The sequence below is a fragment of the Diadema antillarum genome, unplaced genomic scaffold (assembly GCF_040938485.1).
Source record: "Diadema antillarum isolate AM-2024a unplaced genomic scaffold, OU_Dant_1.0 scf00000123, whole genome shotgun sequence".
Taxonomy (NCBI): domain Eukaryota; kingdom Metazoa; phylum Echinodermata; class Echinoidea; order Diadematoida; family Diadematidae; genus Diadema; species Diadema antillarum.
The window spans coordinates 237501-249799 of record NW_027271012.1 but is presented as its reverse complement, the minus strand read 5'-3'; positions in this window follow the sequence as shown (position 1 = coordinate 249799).

Sequence of the window (12299 nt, the reverse complement as noted above, 5' to 3'; positions counted from 1 at the left end):
CCTGACGAAGATCACGTGCACGCGGCAGGTTAAGCAACGCTATTACAACGTAGTAGCCTGTACGTACAAAATCCGCCGCTGTACAGTATCTGCCGTCACTAATCGCGGCAGATTTCAGCCCATGTCGGAACGATAACTGCCGATTGAAACGATAACTGCCGGCGGATACTGTTCTAGAACAAAAAACGCCGCGGAACGCTATCTGCCGCTACACCGGCGGCCTTTCTTGTGCATAACAGTACGTGGCGTACGTATACTCTTATACGTACGTACAGTACTTACAGTGTGCGGGATTTCCGAGTGCGACGTGCGTAAATGTTTGGGACGAACATCTTCGGACATCTTGACTTTTGAGCGAGTGCTACATGTAGCTGACTGGTATTGACCCACAAAGGTACGTGAATAATGCTGTTAGTTTTCGACCCATTTTATAAAACTAATGATGCACAGGATTATTTCGTGGCGTTAGTGAAGGTGCGGCTCACTCTCGAGTATTGACAACGGTTGCAAACATGCACTCGGCTGCGCCTCGTGCATGTCGCACCATTGTCAATACTCTCGAGCGCGCCGCACCTTCACTAACACACTCTATCCTGTGCATCATTAGTATATTATAAAATGGGTTCAAGAATGTAGCCAAGTGGAAGCGCTGAAATGAGTCACGTGTGCGTGCATTATTTTCTTCAGGTAAGCACTAAGAAGAGTCTCTCTTCCACCTCCCTGGCCTGACGTACGTCACAATGTTTTACACTAGCAGTGCGCACTCAATCAGTTGTTACAAGTGCGTCACGCGCTACTATACGCGCTGTCAATCCTGTAAACAACTTCTAGTTCGGGCCGCGGGCTGCCACAACAGCTGGCGGCCTTTCTTGTGCATAACAGTACGTGGCGTACGTATACTCTTATACGAACGTACAGTACTTATAGTGTGCGGGATTTCCGAGTGCGACGTGCGTAAATGTTTGGGACGAACATCTTCGGACACCGTTTGAGCGAGTGCTACATGTAGCTGACTGGTATTGACCCACAAAGGTACGTGAATAATGCTGTTAGTTTTCGACCCATTTTATAAAACTAATGATGCACAGGATTATTTCGTGGCGTTAGTGAAGGTGCGGCTCACTCTCGAGTATTGACAACGGTTGCAAACATGCACTCGGCTGCGCCTCGTGCATGTCGCACCATTGTCAACACTCTCGAGCGCGCCGCACCTTCACTAACACACTCTATCCTGTGCATCATTAGTATATTATAAAATGGGTTCAAGAATGTAGCCAAGTGGAAGCGCTGAAATGAGTCACGTGTGCGTGCATTATTTTCTTCAGGTAAGCACTAAGAAGAGTCTCTCTTCCACCTCCCTGGCCTGATGTACGTCGCAATGTTTTACACTAGCAGTGCGCACTCAATCAGTTGTTACAAGTGCGTCACGCGCTACTATACGCGCTGTCAATCCTGTAAACAACTTCTAGTTCGGGCCGCGGGCTGCCACAACAGCCGGCGGCCTTTCTTGTGCATAACAGTACGTGGCGTACGTATACTCTTATACGTACGTACAGTACTTATAGTGTGCGGGATTTCCGAGTGCGACGTGCGTAAATGTTTGGGACGAACATCTTCGGACACCTTGACTTTTGAGCGAGTGCTACATGTAGCTCACTGGTATTGACCCACAAAGGTACGTGAATAATGCTGTTAGTTTTCGACCCATTTTATAAATCTAATGATGCACAGGATTATTTCGTGGCGTTAGTGAAGGTGCGGCTCACTCTCGAGTATTGACAACGGTTGCAAACATGCACTCGGCTGCGCCTCGTGCATGTCGCACCATTGTCAATACTCTCGAGCGCGCCACACCTTCACTAACACACTCTATCCTGTGCATCATTAGTATAATTGCGTACCACTATAACTGAGAAACTACCCACCAAGTGCGACTGAGTATACCCGCGTATGAATTAATTAGCACGCTTGATGACCGCGCGCTGTCCATTTGTTTTGTACATGAAAATCGCGCAGTTCCCAGTCTTTTCAATTAAGCGTCTTTGGTACTATGCTATATCCAGTGGTTAGAGATCGAAGGATAAAACCCAAACAAACTAAGAGATGACGTCATTTCAATTCATGGTGCGCCGGACGTGTCAAAACTTGAACTACTTGAAAAACGATTCTTTGCAAATTTGCGGCTGTTTCATTGGTTGAAAGTTAAAATGAGGTCTGTATCGATATTCACAAGAGATATCGATACGCCATCTTCATTCTTTTTCTCAAGTCGAATACTGTATAGTCGAGTCGAGTCAAGATACAAAAATATGTCGTCAAAAGCGAGCCCACTGCTGAAGAAACTCATGGAGTCTCATTTAGATATTAGACCAAGTGACTTGATCATTATTAATGATAAACACATAAAACAAATTATTTCTGATTTACGCGATTTCTTTAATTTTAAAGTGTTTATAATTCCATTTGATCAATTTTTTTTTTTTTTAAATCATGATGATTATAATTTCATAACCCACATGTTACCGGAACAAGATAACACAGGAAGCCATGTACATGGCATCTGATATAAAGGTAAGCCCTAAGATTTATATTACTATTAGTCTATTCGAATTTGGAACAATTTAAAAAAATATATATTTATTTATTGTTTTGTGTTTGTTTTTATTTACATTTTTTTGTGTGTTGTGGTTGTAATAGAACGTGGCTCTAAAGGCAGTTTGGATTATTTAGGAATGGGGTGGGGGTTTTTCATTGCATTAGGCAGCTTTCTAACGCCAGACCGAACGTCAAGCTTAGTACGAGGTGACGTCTCAAATTCTTACCCTCGGGTCGTCTTCTAAATCTGAGGACGGGAGTCGGTGGAGATTTCCCCGATTCCACGTCGTCGCGACTTGTAACGACGTGAGTGACACTGTATTTCTTTGTAAGGCCTAGATCTATATGATTATGGATAATAATCTAATTCTGCTAGGTTTAATCTTCACGGGCCTAAAAGATAGATTGAAGTGTTAAAATTCACATAAGTTAAAGAGAGAGAGAGAGTGAGAGGGTGGGGGGGGGGGGGGGGTTATGAGGCATTTCCCCCATCAGAAATGTTCCCCCCCCCCCCAGTTAACCCAAACACTAAAAATGACCTCTAACATGTTGTAAGAGACTTTAGAGGTCACAGTCGCCAATTCCCCCGAAAATGTCAATCCAACTTAACACCCCAGGTTCTTCCTTCCCCTTGGCCTTCTTCTTCTTTCCTCTTTTTTTCTCTTTTCCTTTCCCCTTTCTCTTCTTCCATACCTAAAGAAAATTTGTGACAAATTTTAGACAAGTTGTCTGATTTTACCAACATCAGCAAAGAATAAGGGGAAAGCACGAATGACAATAAATCAGAGCGAAGAGATTGTGTTACATGCAGTCTCTTCGGCTCGATAAGAAACTTGACACCCCACCTCTCTCCCCTTGTGGAAATTTCCACAAAAGCAGGTGCCACACCCAGGTGCGTGCCAGACGAAAGAATGCGCGCGCTGGAATAAACAGCGTGTAAATATCCTGGAAATATCGATCGAAGAACCAGCTCATTAGTTGAATTAAAGGAATCATTGCAAAAATATCGTGATTCTATAGCCTTTCTTTTGGCGCATAGTAGGAAACATCAAACAGTCGAATATAGTGTACTTGATCGAATATCTTATGTTCCCTGAACACTAAAAAAAAAAAAGATCGATTAATCAGTCAATTAAAAATGCAATCACAGAAATAAAAAGGTCTCGTATGCCCAGAGAAATTCACTACGAGTAGGTTCAATGAGATGCAGTCATCACCTGGTTAGACAGCAAAATCGTGACAATTAATTTCAGTTCACGCTCATCATAACTGCTTATTACTTATCAAAGTTTTGGCCAGGGAGGTCTTTCTTCCACCTCCCTGGTTTTGGCTATCAACATTCGTTCGTACGTGTTTTTTGTTTGTTTGTTTGTTTTGTATGTTTTTCCTCAAGTGAAAGACGTAATGATTTCTTCGTATCGAACGTAGACTATGTTTACCGTTTATCCAAACAGTAGGCGCCTAGGCGTACTTTCTGAATATATTCAGAAATTTCTATCAACATTTTAAATATATTACAAGACTCCCAAATACCAGTTGAAAAAAAAATAAGAAATCGAATTTTTGAGATATGAACAACAACAAAAAATAACTAGATCTGTCGTCTTTGGGACACGATACATACATGGTATAAGTATGAACTTGATAGGCATATCACTTTCTGAGCTAACCTCTGCACAACTTTTGGGGAGAAATAAAGAAAGAAAGAAAGAAGAAGAAGAAGAAGAAGAAGAAAGAAAGAAAGAAAGAATCCGTACAGATACAGAAGGTGATTCGAGAGGATACTCGGATCACCTAAAAATGCATAGGAAAAGACCACTTCAACTTCGAATGACTTCGAATTTCTCAAAACCGTTCCCTAGTTCATGGACATCCCATAGAAACGCGTGTTTTGATATATAGGCCTACACGTTGCTATGGCATGTCCTCGAACTATTATATCTAGTTTCGCGAAACTACGGCCTGGCATGGCCACAGTAATTTTTTTCCGTAACCTCCCGCCTCCCCTTCCCCGATTCGAAAACAGCTTGATTGAAGCCCCTGCCTATATTTAAACACGAACCTTATTAAACCCTAAGTTAGGTACATGGTTTATATGGCTAGTGTTTGAATAGAATTTACTATTTTAAGTTAATAATAGACTGTCAGTATTGCAACTGATTAACAAATTGCCCTACATCGACGTAAATATTTTGTTCATAAATATGAATAAGACTCTCAGTAGTTCCATAATCGTTTGTGTGTCGATCGGCAGGTTAGGGTTACGGAAAAAATAATCGCGGCCTGGCCTCTGCTCTGCCATGCCTCGTCTTCTGTACACGTGTATGTACGCCTGTACTGTACGCCTGTACTGTATACATGTACAACACGGTCCACATCACGCACATGGTTTTGCAGCAGATTTCACGGTCGACGGTCGGTCGATGCTACACTACAGCAGTGAATGCGATTGAAGGATAGCGAGCTTCGCGATGCCGCGGGCTGTATGTGATGATTTTAATCACAAATCGTGTTTGGTAGTGTGGTTTTTTGAGCAAATTTGTGCTCAAACCTTCTGAAAAGACCTTTAGTCTGACATCAGATAGAAAAAGAAGACATACGAGAATGAAGTGAGTATCAGTATGTTATAATAAAACTGAATGAAAATTGTGTCAGTTTCGCGTTTTCAGGAGCCGGTGAATTTGCCCGGCTCGCGATCGCGAGTTTGTTTTATTCTGTTACGGAGGGATACCATGCAAGAAGCCTCGCAAAATTACATGACGGTCCTATTATAAAATGGGTTCAAGAATGTAGCCAATAGGAAGCGCTGAAATGAGACACACCTCCTTCCTTTACTTCAGTACAACTGCACTGCCTGTAATCCTATGGTAGATTGCCGATCGTCTGTGCGCGCGGCGGCTCCTTTGATGAATTGCGTGCATACGCGTACGCGCCGTCAATCCTGTAAACAACTTCTAGTTCGGGCTGCCGGCCGGCCGGCCTGTCTTCCCTTGTGCATAACATATGTGGCGTACGTACGTATACTGTACTATACGTACACTTTGTACAGTACAGTAGACCAAGCGTTATGGGACCGGACACGTACATGGAGTCACTTTGAAGAGCAAATCCAACGATTTAGCAGGTTAATTCTCACGCCGTTTTCAGAGTATGTTGTCTAGTAGGCCTATATGAGAAGTCTATATCAAGTCTTTAAGGTAAAGGGTGCATATTCTATGTAAAATAAGTAAGTTTTCATGCGGGTGTCCGGAAACCCAACCCCCCATTATACTTATACTGTATGTGCGGGACTTCCGCGAGTGCGACGTGCGTAAAAGTTTGGGACGAACATCTTCGGACGTCTTGATCCACAAAGGTACGTGAAAAACGCTGAAAAATGATGTTAGTTTTCGAATTTTCGACCCATTTTATAAAACAAATGATGCACAGGATTATTTCGTGGCGTTAGTGTAGGCGTAGCTCACTCTCGGGTATTTACAATGTAGTGCATGTTTCCCAATTGTAAATACCCTCGAGTGCACTACGCCTACACTAACGCACTCTATCCTGTGCATCATTAGTATATTAACGAACCTTTTGACACACTCTGGTTAAATGACCGACTATGACGCACATAATGGGTCAGTATGTGACGGACATTTTGCTCCCGTGACGGTACCACGCATCATCAAATTGGTGGTACTTGACGCGACCATGACGCACTTTTCCCGGGGGTCAAGAGGTGCGTCATACAAATGACAGCTGCATAAACATATACACTCGTGGCTATCTGGTTCAATGCTCAGACACTTCTGCTTGGAGAACAGTTGCTCTAGTTTGCGTTCCTAACAAGAAATATTATCCGTAGTGTTGCTCCACATAACAAGTCATGATGTACAATTTTATTATAACTAGCGGGTACCCGTGCTTCGCAGTGGCCATGGCCACTGTGCACAGTGAACGCGTCGCCGCAGTTACCGTGCATTCGCGTCTGACGCGAGCATCACCGTCATCGCGCGTATAACATGACCCTGATGTTGCAACGCGTAATCCATGTGTAGGACCGCATAGCAACCGGCTTGTGCCGAAAGGGTGGGTTGGGTGGTGGCGCGTCGCGTTAATGGGAACACCACCCTTCGTCCAAAGCCCCCCCCCCCCCCCCCCGGTTTTGCCGAAAGGGTGCGTTGGGAGCGTTGGATCGCGTCGCGTTGACTGGAACCCCACCCTTCGTCCAAACCCCCCCCCCCCCCGGTTTTGCCGAAAGGGTGCGTTGGTACTTTTTCTCTTTTTCTCATGTAACCCTATAAAGCCCAAGCTATCTTGATGTTATTGTTTGATGTTTCATCGTCACATTCGGCACATGGGTAGAGCAACTCATAGTCTACATGACCGCATACTTGATTTTTTTTTTTCATGGTGACACATAGAGGGCGCTATTCACCAAAATATAAAGAAATACATAGGAAATATGCTAAAAACATGATTTTTCTGTATAATTTCTTTATCCCCACTATGTGTTATCATAGACCAATATTTTTCATATTTGCCACAAATGATTTGCAAGTCAAAGCTCATTATTTTTTATGGTCGAAATTTCTCAAGGTCACTACATGGGGGCGCTATTCATAACAAAATAAAGAAATACATTATGAGACCTGTGATGTATTGTTAGGAATAGGTACATGCATATAGTTATCATATTTCATATACCAATAATATCGGAATTTTAAGTTTGCAGATTGATAATGTGATAAACAAATGATATTAGAGGTATAACTTGGGTGGAGGAATCAAAATGACACAAAATAGAATGGCAATCTTTGGAAAATACTGTTATTTTCAAGTACCTCTATTATATCTACTGTTTTATGGCATTGTCACAGAAAAACAAAGGAAATAATAGGAAGAACATTTCAGGGCCATAATTACTTCACATTTTGCTCCTTCAGCAAATTTCAGCCAAGAAACGCCCATTTTATACATTATAATATGGGTAATTGGAATTGGAACAGAAAAATATGCAAAATCTGACTGACATGGTTGTCAGTTTTATTGTTGCCATGGCAACCAGCAATATCAAATATAGCTTAATCATATGTCAAAATGTTTGGAATAAGATTTTTAGAAAAGTCACCAAATTTGGTTAAAACTGAATTAAGGGCGAAGGAGTGGCGAATGAAAATCGGGTAGGGGGCACAATGTGCCCCCCCCCCCTTGGGCTTTATAGGGTTAAAAGACGAGTTTTGAATTCATATCTAACCAACTGATATTAAACAACAAATAGCAATTAGACCAAACAGTAATTGGACGAAATGATGACTAGACCAACTGGTATATATTAGACCAACTGATATTAAACAGTCTATTAGACCAACTGGCTGTAGACCAAGTTGTAATAGAGTGTAAACCGATCCGGACGATAGCCTCTTTGAAATGGTTGTTTGAAGGTTAAATATAAATTCAATTCTTTTGATATTACGTAAGAAAAAGTACCAACGCACCCTTTCGGCAAAACCGGGGGGGGGGGGGGGGGGGGGGCTTTGGACGAAGGGTGGGGTTCCAGTCAACGCGACGCGACCCAACGCTCCCAACGCACCCTTTCGGCAAAACCGGGGGGGCTTTGGACGAAGGGTGGTGTTCCCATTAACGCGACGCGCCACCACCCAACCCACCCTTTCGGCACAAGCCATAGCAACCAAGCTGTTTATTATTCATTTTTTTTTTTGTTATTTGCATAGTAAACGATTGACCCCTACTCTAACCTACCCATTGCACATCTTAGATACCTGTTCTATCATTGTACGGGGTCAGTTCAGTATGAAAGTACATCGTTTAGGAGCCTATTCGTGAACAGACAAAGAGAGAGTCTCTGATTTTATTAGTTTAGATTTCAAACGGGTTAAGTTTGCATCATGTTTGCTCTAAATAGTAGGTGCCAAAAGAGGTGTTGCTAATGAGTAATGACATCCAAATAGTAGGCCTAATAATGTTACTTCTGAAAAACTGTTGCTGCTTATTGTCAATTAGAGAATGAAGGTATTGTTTTTAGTTGCTGACGTGCATCTGTCGTCTCATATAACACAGGCAATCTATGCTAAAAATAATGGAATCCGATCGCTTGTTATATGATATATAGATGCAAGTCAGCAGCTAAAAACAATACCTTTATTCTCATTCTTAAACACTTCAATTCAAGATTGGTTTTAATTTTAAAAATAGACTAACTTTTAGACTAGGCAATTTTTACATTTTTTACACAAAATATTACCTGGGCTTTAGAATCGATCAGTCCCGTTATTACTATGCGGCTCCAATTGGTTCGAGCAGCGCGTGTGCGCATTGCGTAGACGTGCACATGCTGCAGCCATGTGTATGTAACACGGCCAGGGGTTCCAGGGGGAAAGCCCCTTATTGAGGATCATGGCAAAAATGTGACCGTCCACAACGAATCACTCGTTAAGTTGGTACCAAGGTGAGTCTGGTTTCTGGGTTCTGTTCGTTTCCAGTGGAAGAATTGAACAGGTGTTCTCTACGATAATGTGATCCATGGGCGTTTGTTTGCATTGATTGAATGAAGTATGTTATACATGACCGACCCAGTTACCACCCATTGCCTTTTATCGTTCTTCGTAATCAACAATGCCCAGGGATTGCACTATGGTACAGAACACCTAATCAATTCTTCTACTGAAAACAAACAGAAACTAGTCTCAAGTCGGTGCCGACTTTACAAGCGATTTGTGGTGGATGGTCACAAATATGCTGATGCCTTAATGAGATAACGAAGGTCTAGTAGATTTGTTCATAGGGTCTTCCTTTGCATATGAAGTGATGGCTTGAGAAAACTACTGGTAACCACAGTATTTCATGTGTTTTTACTACTATGTAAAGTGTGCTTGTGCATGTCAACCAAAATCAGTATCAGGTAGCCATTGCACATAGATATACCACTATTGTTATTTATATTAGGCCATATGAGCCGACCCATTCATTTTTAACAGAATTTTTATTGGACTTTTTTTATGGGAGTATCCGCTACAGACCCTATATGCATTCCACCATGCGGAACAGCATTACAATTGAAATTGCCGCCATCGTGGAGGACATGGCTTGTCATGTACACCATTTCGCTGGTTTGCATCAGAGTTGACAACCCATTGATACCGGGAATCGGTTGACCAGGCAACATTTCAATATAACCATTGTTTTCTGGCATCTTGTAGGGGCAGAAATTCTATGCATAGGGTCTATTGCATTTGCAAATGAAAGTGAGTCAGAATTCCCAGTTACACCAGCCCAAATCAAATTATTGTCCCCTGGATTTACATTTGGAAAACTGTTTATAAACAATGTCCCTGCTGTACATGTATCACAAGCAGTGGTGTGTGTATTGTGTAAAAGTATATTTCTTATATTTAAGAATCCCTATATTCCTTAGTTTCTTTTTGTTTGTTTGTTTGTTTTGTTTATTTTTTAAAGATATCGAAATGACAAAACTGGCTCAAAGCCTGTTCACTTACTCCTTTATCTAATTTTTATTTTCTTGTGACAGCTTCTAAAATCCACCAAGAACTAGTAAGAGAACTTAAGTCTGATGGAAAATGGTCAGAAAATTGTAACAAGCTCCTCTGCAGCACAGATGCTTCGTTTCTCCTTTATGAGTTTGACCGATTCAGGAGCATGACTGGCAAAGTTTATGGCGATAAGACCTATGAAGTACTGACAATAAATCCAGTTATGTTCTGGTGTCCAGTGATGGACTGTAAATCAAAGAAAGGTATGATACAATTATCTATAATGGAGCTCTAGGGTCATTCCATGCCAATTCACCCAATGAAAGTGCAATTTTGCACCCTTCCGTCTCAGAATTTGCTCAAATTTGGTACACATAAAGTTTAACATTACCTTCCCATGAAACAAAAAAAAAGCCATTCCGAGCTATGGCCCGCCCTATTTGATTCGTTTTGGCAAAAATGGTTGTGACCTTCCATTTCAACGGCACAATGCGTCTGAACTGGTTGACCAATTTTTGTGAAACTGGTACCATTCAAAATGAAATTCAAAGAGGAATTCAAAAATGGTATCAAACATATTATTGGAGAAAGTTAAAGTGCTATGACCTTTGACCTTTCCTTTAACCTTGCTTTTGCCCCCCAGACGAATAATATTTTTACTTGATTTTTATGTATGTTAATTGTCAGTATAGTATTAACATAACATGTAAATATCTAGGATGATATTTTATTTCTTCACCTTTAAAAACTCTTTTTAATGCAATTTACAAAGTTACTGTTACCCCCACATACTGATATTTTGTTGGTAATGTGTGTACAAGACTCCATTATAAATGAATACTTTCAAACTAAAGTAACATTACAATCAAATGCAATAATGTATTCCATATCTGTTGCTGATGCTTCAAAGATCTCAAGGATGTATCCAGTTTGGGACAGTAGAGCTGACTACATGTAGGAAGCATTTTGTTTCTGTCAAAACTGCAGATTTCTGATGATTTGTATATGTATACCTATTGCACCCCAATCAAAAGGGCTAAACAAATGTCTCTCTTCATAAGCAAATGGAGTCTACGTACATGTATACATTATCATTGTGTTTAATGTTTCCTTTATTACCTGAAATGTTTAGTTTTCTGTTTTAATTGAATGTAATTTAACTTCAGTTTGGAAGTATTCAAGTAAGCCTGAAGACACGTGAAAAGAACGTCGCTGCATTATTTTTTTCGCAAAAGTTCTTAATTTTTTTAATTATTATAATTTATGCAAATGAGGTGCATCAAATTTCATAAAATTCACAAATATATCAATATTTCCTTCAAAAATTATAATTGGATTCTAATTCTTTGCAGAAAGTATCCCAGAAGCATTGTCAACAAGATTATATGGTAATATTTTCAAATTTCAAAACATTTTCTTTGTATTGTATTGTTTTCCGAATTTCTTATGTATTCTATTGTTTTTATTTCTTATGTATTTCCTTGTTTTTAAGATTTTTTTTTGTTTTCTAATCTAAAATTAGTTGATGTGAAGTCACATAACATCTTTTAAATGGCCTAGAAGATTGAAAAAGCTGTGTTTTAGAGCAATTTATGAAATATGCTGCTTTGCACACAAACGTATGGGAAAAGCAGGTTTTTGCCAAATTTTGGGCAGACATGCACTTACGAAATGTCACGTGACCTCGCGACCGGTGGTCGGATTTTCGCAAAATTTATTTCAAAAGAAAAAAAAAGTCACCAAAAATTATCACGCGATCAGCGGCGGTCGCGCGGCAGCAGAAAATTTTTGTACGGGGGGGGGGGGGTCAATTTGACCCCCCCCCAGTGGACATAGGGTTAAGGGAATCTCTTAACCATGATTAAGTTAAAGGAAGCACATAGTTTAAGGGACTCATGGCGAGTGTTTTATTACACAAGTGTTAATGGTGAAAATGGCCACAGGACAAAAGTTCCTTCTAAGTCAGCAATATTTAATTCTCCATTTTCAGTGCCACAAAAATCTTCTTAATGTGTGTAATTATGGAAGTTATATCTCACTATAATAAATGCTTTTTCCTGACCCCCCCCTACTATACTTCATGATCAATTTTGCCAAAACTGGTTTATGTCATTAAGAGACAATGCCGACGAACTGTTCAATACAGTTAGAGGAAGGGTGGTAAACAAAATCCAGCAGTCATATCACATGTATCACATTTTTAAGTATAAT